We start from the raw sequence: 7,924 nt of genomic DNA on the forward strand, positions 1-7,924 counted from the left end.
TCTTTCTTCCTATCTCCATCTCTCTCTCACACACATATACTATCTCACATCATTGTTTATTTCTCTCACCATTAAATTGTTCTTTCTCATTTGGTTCCCTTTCTCTTTTACTCCATCTCTCTCTCTCGCTCGCTCTCTGTTCTCTCACTGCTCTATTTCAAGACTTTTTCCATGTATAATTCGATGAACCCAACAGTATGCACACTTACAATCAAAAGATATGAAAGGAATATTGTATATAACATATCAACAATTATGTTCAATTTATTTATTTTTCTTAAAACAGAAAAGATTGGAATTCACGATGAATACGATTATAAAATTGAAAGTCAAATATTAAGCTCCAATAGCCTCATAATCTGCTACTTAAAATTATTAGAATTAAATGTTATGTATTCGTTACACTAATTTCTCCCATTTTTTTAAAACAAAGCTTAGTCTACTTTTGAGCCGTGTTTCTTTTGCAGGGAATCTGTTATATCATGACTTGCACTATATTATAAAATGCATTATAAAACATGATTTCTTAAATGATTCAAAATCACAATTTTTCTAGTGAAACAATGAACATCTGATGTACATAAAAACATCCTTATGAGTGATGGTTGCTTTGTGGTTCACACACACAACAAGGACATATCAATTTATCAATGGTTGCTTGTTTGTTACCATAGCTTCATGTTATGAGGATTATAATACACAGGTTTTGATCCCCATGCAGTCACAGTTACAGCAGATGGAGTCTGGTTCATTGAAGAGGCTAAGTAGAACTTCATAGTCCTTGCAAGTATGTCTGTTGAATGAAAAGAGAAAAGAATGAAAGGAAGCACATTGAAACCTATTTTTGTTAAACATTAAAAAGGTCTTGCATGTACATTGTGGTAAAAGTGGAGTGCATATTAATCAATTACATGAAAGTATTGATGGAAAAATGTGAATGAACAAATGCCATCCTTGAAGTACCTGGGCATACAAAGAACAACTTATTCGTACAGCCTACCTGTCAGAAATTCAGCAGCTCAGTAGTTCTCCTTCCTCTCTCTGAATTTGTCTCAGTTATCAGGGAATTTGCCTTCATTTATTTTACTGAAGAAAAACATCATCCTGAAACAAAAATAAAAAGGTTTAGACCTCATTAAAATATCAAAGATCTACTCCATTGATAATTGGTCTTAGTTATAGTATCAATAATATTCTAACTTTAAAAAAAAAACTTAAGGCGCCTTTCATGTAGGCAGTGACTAGGCACCCCCTCCCCACTCAGTTACTAGTAATCATTGATTTACAGAATGACTACCAGTATCTCTTTTAAAGTCAAGAACAAACATACACATTCTTGCAGTACTATCTCATAAATGTGCTTGCACCAAGTTTTACTTGCCATGTCATGGCCTAAGAAAGCCCTAAGTAGTTAAAGTCTATAGCGAAGTTAGTCCCTTTCCTGAAATCAAGTCTACATGTTACTTAGATAACAAGCCGACAGTTGGCCTAACCTAGATGTAAACGCAGCCTGGAATGGAGATTTTACAAGACCCTAATCGTTAGAGCCCAACTTTTCCATTTCAGTTCAATCTAACATTAGACCAAAGAGTGTCTTTGTTTATGTTATCTCCCAAAATGAGCTTCGTGAAAGGGGAAAAGGTAAAAGTAAAATTTACTGCACTGTACTGTAGTCTGTAGGTCTCTAAGTCTTATTTGTTCCAGAATTGTTAGTGGTAGGTTTGAATTTTCTTCTGACCCAAATTTGAAAGTAGTTAATCAACTGTTGATTATTTGTGTCTTATTTTCAGGTAGTTCCGCCCAAAAGTCTAGGCCAAGCTGTCACTGTCAGGAATGACTGGTAGCCATGGCAATCGAGCTGAAATATTAGCTCGTGCCCATGTAAAATGAATAAAAGTTTGAGTGTAGATTGCACCTACATTTATCAGACAAAACAATTTTAAATCACTTCATAATGTACCTGTAGACACATCTGCAAATTCATAAATTCAGCAGATCTTTTTAATACAAATTGTATAAACATGATTTAGTTTACAAAATTTAGGCGTAATTACAGCTTTACTCACCAGCAGACTTTCCAAGAAAAATGGAGTATCTATTTTTTCCTGTTCAGGAAATAACTGGTGTTGGGCCAACTGGCTTGGAGATGCCTATGTGGGTGCAATCAATAGCACCGACCATATTAACGCCAGGGAAATGGCAGTAATTATACAATTCATGTTGGGTCTGCACTCTGAAGGACTGCCTCTCTTGCTGAAGGAATTGTGATGTATTGCTCCCATCTCCTGGCAATGGCTATTGAGATGGACTTCACAAGGCGGGACACCATAGCTTGGGAGAGGCCTTTTTTCTCCATCCCCATGCATCAATTGAAAAGAACCTGAAATAGCAGAAAATCAAGATGAAAAAATATGTTGATATTTGATAAGAAATTACAATTATTTCTCTGTAGACGTCTAGTTTACTAACAAGTATTATAAGCCTAAACTACTGTAACATTATCAGCAAATGTAGACCTATGTCAAAAAAGGAAGCTTCTGTCCATTTCCTTTCAATTTGTATTAGACCTGTCTAGACTAGACTCTTATTGATGAAATTAAGATCAAGTCTAGAGCCGGCTAGAGGTCTAGGTCTAGTAGGCCTAACATTTTTTTTTAAATGTTTTCTTGGGGTGGTTATGAAAATCATCATCATCCTGTAGGAAATGATCGCACCAACAGCCACAACTAGCACTGCAGCTCAGACAGAGGTGATACCAGACCGAAATTTCTGTCTCTTTCGTTCGTTAGCCTCTGATTTGGGTAGGGTCGGCTCCTGAAAGAGAGGAGCCGACCAAATCAGAGGCTAACGAACGAAAGAGACAGCTAGATCTAGATTTAGGCCTAGTGCTAGTCCACTTTTAGGCAACAGCGTCTCGAAAATCCACTATAAAAGTAGTTTCTACGTCTAGCAATGATTTTTAAGGTGATGTTAAGGTCGTATAAGCGTACGAAAGTACAATAGTGCCAAGAAAAAAATTACCCGGTAAGAAATTGCTCAATCTCAGGAAATGAAAATGTTAACCGACAATTATTTGCACGTATGGGACTGCTCTGCGAACAATGTGAACATTTATCAAGTTTTCCCCAAATTTATTCAGTTAAAAGCATTTTAGATTATCACCAGTACAGCAACATGAAAGTAACAAAAATACTTTATTAGCTGGTGTAACTTTCATGAGCGCTTATCCATACAAAAGAGTGTAAATTGTTATCAAATATAGAAATTCAAATGCAAAACTTACCGTTCACTCTCCGCGGACAGTCGATTTAACTAAAAAGTGACGTCACGCGAAGTTAGGCCGAACTATGACGTATTTAAACCTGCCCTCTGAGCCGCCTAAAGTTAGGCCGAACTTTGACGTATTTGAGCCTGGCTTATCTTTAGGCCACCTTCGAGAATAGCAAAAAAGATAGTCCATGGTTTAAACCAGGTTTAGGCCACTGATTTAACTTAGGCCGCTTTCGAGAATACCACCCTATGGGTGGTATTCTCGAAAGCGGCCTAAGTTAAATCAGTGGCCTAAACCTGGTTTAAACCATGGACTATCTTTTTTGCTATTCTCGAAGGTGGCCTAAAGATAAGCCAGGCTTAAATACGTCATAGTTCGGCCTAACTTTAGGCGGCTCAGAGGGCAGGTTTAAATACGTCATAGTTCGGCCTAACTTCGCGTGACGTCACTTTTTAGTTAAATCGACTGTCCGCGGAGAGTGAACGGTAAGTTTTGCATTTGAATTTCTATATTTGATAACAATTTACACTCTTTTGTATGGATAAGCGCTCATGAAAGTTACACCAGCTAATAAAGTATTTTTTTTACTTTCATGTTGCTGTACTGGTGATAATCTAAAATGCTTTTAACTGAATAAATTTGGAGGAAACTTGGTAAATGTTCACAGTGTTCGCAGAGCAGTCCCATACGTGCAAATAATTGTCGGTTAACATTTTCGTTTCCTGAGATTGAGCAATTTCTTACCGGGTAATTCTTTTTCTTGGCACTATTGTCCTTTCGTACGCATATACCACCTTAACACCACCTTAAAACTATCATTGCTAGACGTAGAAACTACTTTTATAGTGGATTTTCGAGACGATGTTGCCTAAAAGTGGACTAGCAGTCTCTTTCGTTTGTTAGCCTCTGATTTGGGTAGTGTCGGCTGTTGTAATTTGGGTTGGAAAGTAGGCTAATAACTATTAAGCTAAATAAATGTAAGTATATAGAGACAAACAAAATGGAGCCTGCAGAAACACGTGTGGTTGCTTTGGTAGTTTAATCCAGACTCAATATCCATGTGCTTTTACATGTATAATGTAGTGAACAGAAGACCCTTGCATACACTTGCATTGTGTGTAGGCCCTATGCATCTAATATGAATAACAATGAACTGTGCCTAACAGCTGCAGTGCATTTCTAAGTGGCATGTTAATTTCAATTGCATGTTAGTTTCAATGAACCTGTTTCTAAACATAACATCGGCTCCTCTCTTTCAGCCGACCCTACCCAAATCAGAGGCTAACAAATGAAAGAGACAGAAATTTCGGTCTGGTATCACCTCTGCCTGAGCTGCAGTGCAGTGCTAGTTGTGGCTGTTGGTGTGATGATTTTCATAACCACCCACCCCCCCCCCCCCCCCAAGAAAAAAACTTTTTTTGTTAAAACAATATTAATAGACCTAGATCTAAATTTCATCAGAGTCTAGTCTAGACAGGTCTAATAGAAATTGAAAGGAAATGGACAGAAGCTTCCTTTTTTTGACATACATTTGCTGATAATGTTACTGTAACAGTAGTTTAGTCTAATAATACTATTACAGTAGTTAGTAAACTACAGAGAAAGAGAAATTGTAATTTCTTATCAAATATCAACATATTTTTCATCTTGATTTTCTGCTATTTCAGGTTCTTTTCAATTGATGCATGGGGATGAAAAAAGAAGGCCTCTCCCAAGCTATGGTGTTCTTGTGAAGTCCATCTCAATAGCCATTGCCAGGAGATGGGAGCAATACATCTCAATTCCTTCAACAAGAGAGGCAGTCCTGCAGAGTGCAGACCCAACATGAATGTTATAATTACTGCCATTTCCCTGGCGTTAATATGGTGCACCCACATAGGCATCTCCAAGCCAGTTGGCCCAACACCAGTTATTTCCTGAACAGGAAAAATAGATACTCCATTTTTCTTGGAAAGTCTGCTGGTGAGTAAAGCTGTAATTACGCCTAAATTTTGTAAACTAAATCATGTTTATACAATTTTTATTAAAAGATCTCCTGATTTTATGAATCTGCAGATGTGTCTACAGGTACATTATGAAGTGATTTAAAATTGTTTTGTCTGATGAATGTAGGTGCAATCTACACTCAAACTTTTATTCATTTTACATCGGCACGAGCTAATATTTTCAGCTCAATTGCCATGGCTACCAGTCACTCCTGACAGTGACAGCTTGGTCTAGACTTTTGGGAGGAACTATCTCTGAAAATAAGACACAAATAATCAACAGTTGATTAACTTCTTTAAAATTTGGGTCAGAAGAAAATTCAAACCTACCGCTAACAATTCTGGACCATATAAGACTTAGAGACCTACAGACTGCAGTACAGTACAGTGCAGTAAATTTTCATTTTACTTTTTCCCCTTTCACGAAGCTCATTTTGGGAGATAACATAACAATTAACAAAGACAATCTTTGGTCTAATGTTAGATTGAACTAAAACGGAAAAGTTGGGCTCTAACGATTAGGGCCTTGTAAAATCTCCATTCCAGGCTGCGTTTACATCTAGGTTAGGCCAACTGTCGGCTGGTTTTATAAGTAATATGTAGACCTCTAAACTTAATTTTAGGAAAGGGACTAACTTGGCTATAGACTTTAACTACTTAGGGCTTTCTTAGGCCATGACATGACAAGTACAACTTGGTGCAAGCACATTTATGAGATAGTACTGCAAGAATGTGTATGTTTGTTCTTGACTTTAAAAGAGATACCGGTAGTCATTCTGTAAATCAATGATTACTAGTAACTGAGTGGGGAGGGGGTGCCTAGTCACTGCCTACATGAAAGGCGCCTTAAGTTTTTTGTTTAAGTTAGAATATGATTGACACTATAACTAAGAACAATTATCAATGGAGTAGATCTTTGATATTTTAATGAGGTCTAAACCTTTTAATTTTTGTTTCAGGATGATGTTTTTCTTCAGTAAAATAAATGAAGGCAAATTCCCCGATAACTGAGACAAATTCAGAGAGAGGAAGGAGAACTACTGAGCTGCTGAATTTCTGACAGGTAGGCTGTAAGAATAAGTTGTTGTTTGTATGCCCAGGTACTTCAAGGATGGCATTTGTTCATTCACATTTTTCCATCAATACTTTTATGTAATTGATTATGCACTCCACTTTTACCACAATGTACATGCAAGACCTTTTTAATGTTTAACAGAAATAGGTTTCAATGTGCTTCCTTTCATTCTTTTCTCTTTTCATTCAACAGACATACTTGCAAGGACTATGAAGTTCTACTTAGCCTCTTCAATGAACCAGACTCCATCTGCTGTAACTGTGACTGCATGGGGATCAATACCTTTGTATTATAATCCTCATAACATGAAGATATGGTAACAAACAAGCAACCATTGATAAAAAGCCTGATATGTCCTTGTTGTGTGTGTGTGAACCACAAAGCAACCATCACTCATAAGGATGTTTTTATGTACATCAGATGTTCATTGTTTCACTGGAAAAATTGTGATTTTGAATCATTTAAGAAATCATGTTTTATAATGTGTTTATAATATAGTGCAAGTCATGATATAACAGATTCCCTGCAAAAGAAACACGGCTCAAAAGTAGACTATGCTTTGTTTAAAAAAAATGGGAGAAGGTAATGTAACAAATACATAACATTTAATTCTAATAGTTTCAAGTAGCAGATTATGAGGCTATTGGAGCTTAATATTTGATTTTGACATTCAATTTTATAATCGTATTCATCGTGAATTACAATCTTTTCTGTTTTAAGAAAAATAAATAAATTGAACATAATTGTTGATATGTTATATACAATATTCCTTTCATATCTTTTGATTTTTGGGTTCATTGAATTATACATGGAAAAAGTCTTGAAATAGAACAGTGAGAGAACAGAGAGCGAGCGAGAGAGAGAGAGATAGAGTAAAAGAGAAAGGGAACCAAATGAGAAAGAACAATTTAATGGTGAGAGAAATAAACAATGATGTGAGATAGTGTGTGTGTGAGAGAGAGAGAGAGAGAGAGAGAGAGAGATGGAGATAGGGAGAAAGAGTTGGGGGGTACAGTGCCCCCTTTTTCAAATGCCCCTTTTTATATAGGAAAGTTCCCTTTTAACTTTGTAAGAAGTGCCCCCTTTTCCATAGGAAAAGTGTCCCTTCCCCTTTTCACCTCTGATAAGTGCTCCTTTAATTTTGACACGCGCCCCTTTTCCTTTGACAAGTTTCCATTTTCCTTTGCAATAAGTGCCCCTTTTCACTTTTGAGAAGTGCCCCTTCACCTCTGATAATTGCCCTATTTAAATCTGAGAGGTGCCCCTATTAACAAAATTATCGGTACCCCTTTTCTTTCAACAAATGCACATTTCCTTTATTATAAGTGCCTCTTTTTCATTCTCATAAGTGCCCCTTTTAAAATATGTTCAATGCCCCTTTTCAGGTGCGATATGTGACCCTTTTCACCTCTGATAATTTCCCTTTTAACAATGATACAATTCCAGCAAGTGGCAGTGCCCTTTTTGTTGGTGCTGCCCCCCGCTTTGGAAGTCGCTCCGCCGTCCCTGGACGTCATATTGCTCAAGTTGTTGAGGTGATGCATCCTCTCCACACTGCGCGCATCCATTGTCTTAGCCCATTGTCTTAGTGCA

General features: G+C 37.0%; 2 long non-coding RNA genes across 2 annotated transcripts; one reads left to right on the plus strand and one right to left on the minus strand.

Moving 5' to 3' along the window:
* Positions 1 to 232: 232 nt before the first annotated feature.
* Positions 233 to 3,521, minus strand: LOC115920942. The gene is made up of 4 exons (XR_004062625.1): positions 3,284 to 3,521; positions 2,067 to 2,380; positions 1,001 to 1,104; positions 233 to 793 (listed from the first exon to the last, which is right to left on the minus strand). It is a non-coding gene; the product is annotated as an uncharacterized LOC115920942 (long non-coding RNA).
* LOC105446218 lies at positions 3,521 to 7,048 on the plus strand. The gene is made up of 4 exons (XR_973674.2): positions 3,521 to 3,756; positions 4,939 to 5,233; positions 6,216 to 6,319; positions 6,524 to 7,048. It is a non-coding gene; the product is annotated as an uncharacterized LOC105446218 (long non-coding RNA).
* The last annotated feature ends 876 nt before the right edge of the window (positions 7,049 to 7,924 follow it).

This window comes from Strongylocentrotus purpuratus, unplaced genomic scaffold, assembly GCF_000002235.5.
Source record: "Strongylocentrotus purpuratus isolate Spur 01 unplaced genomic scaffold, Spur_5.0 spur5_scaffold_1, whole genome shotgun sequence".
Taxonomy (NCBI): domain Eukaryota; kingdom Metazoa; phylum Echinodermata; class Echinoidea; order Camarodonta; family Strongylocentrotidae; genus Strongylocentrotus; species Strongylocentrotus purpuratus.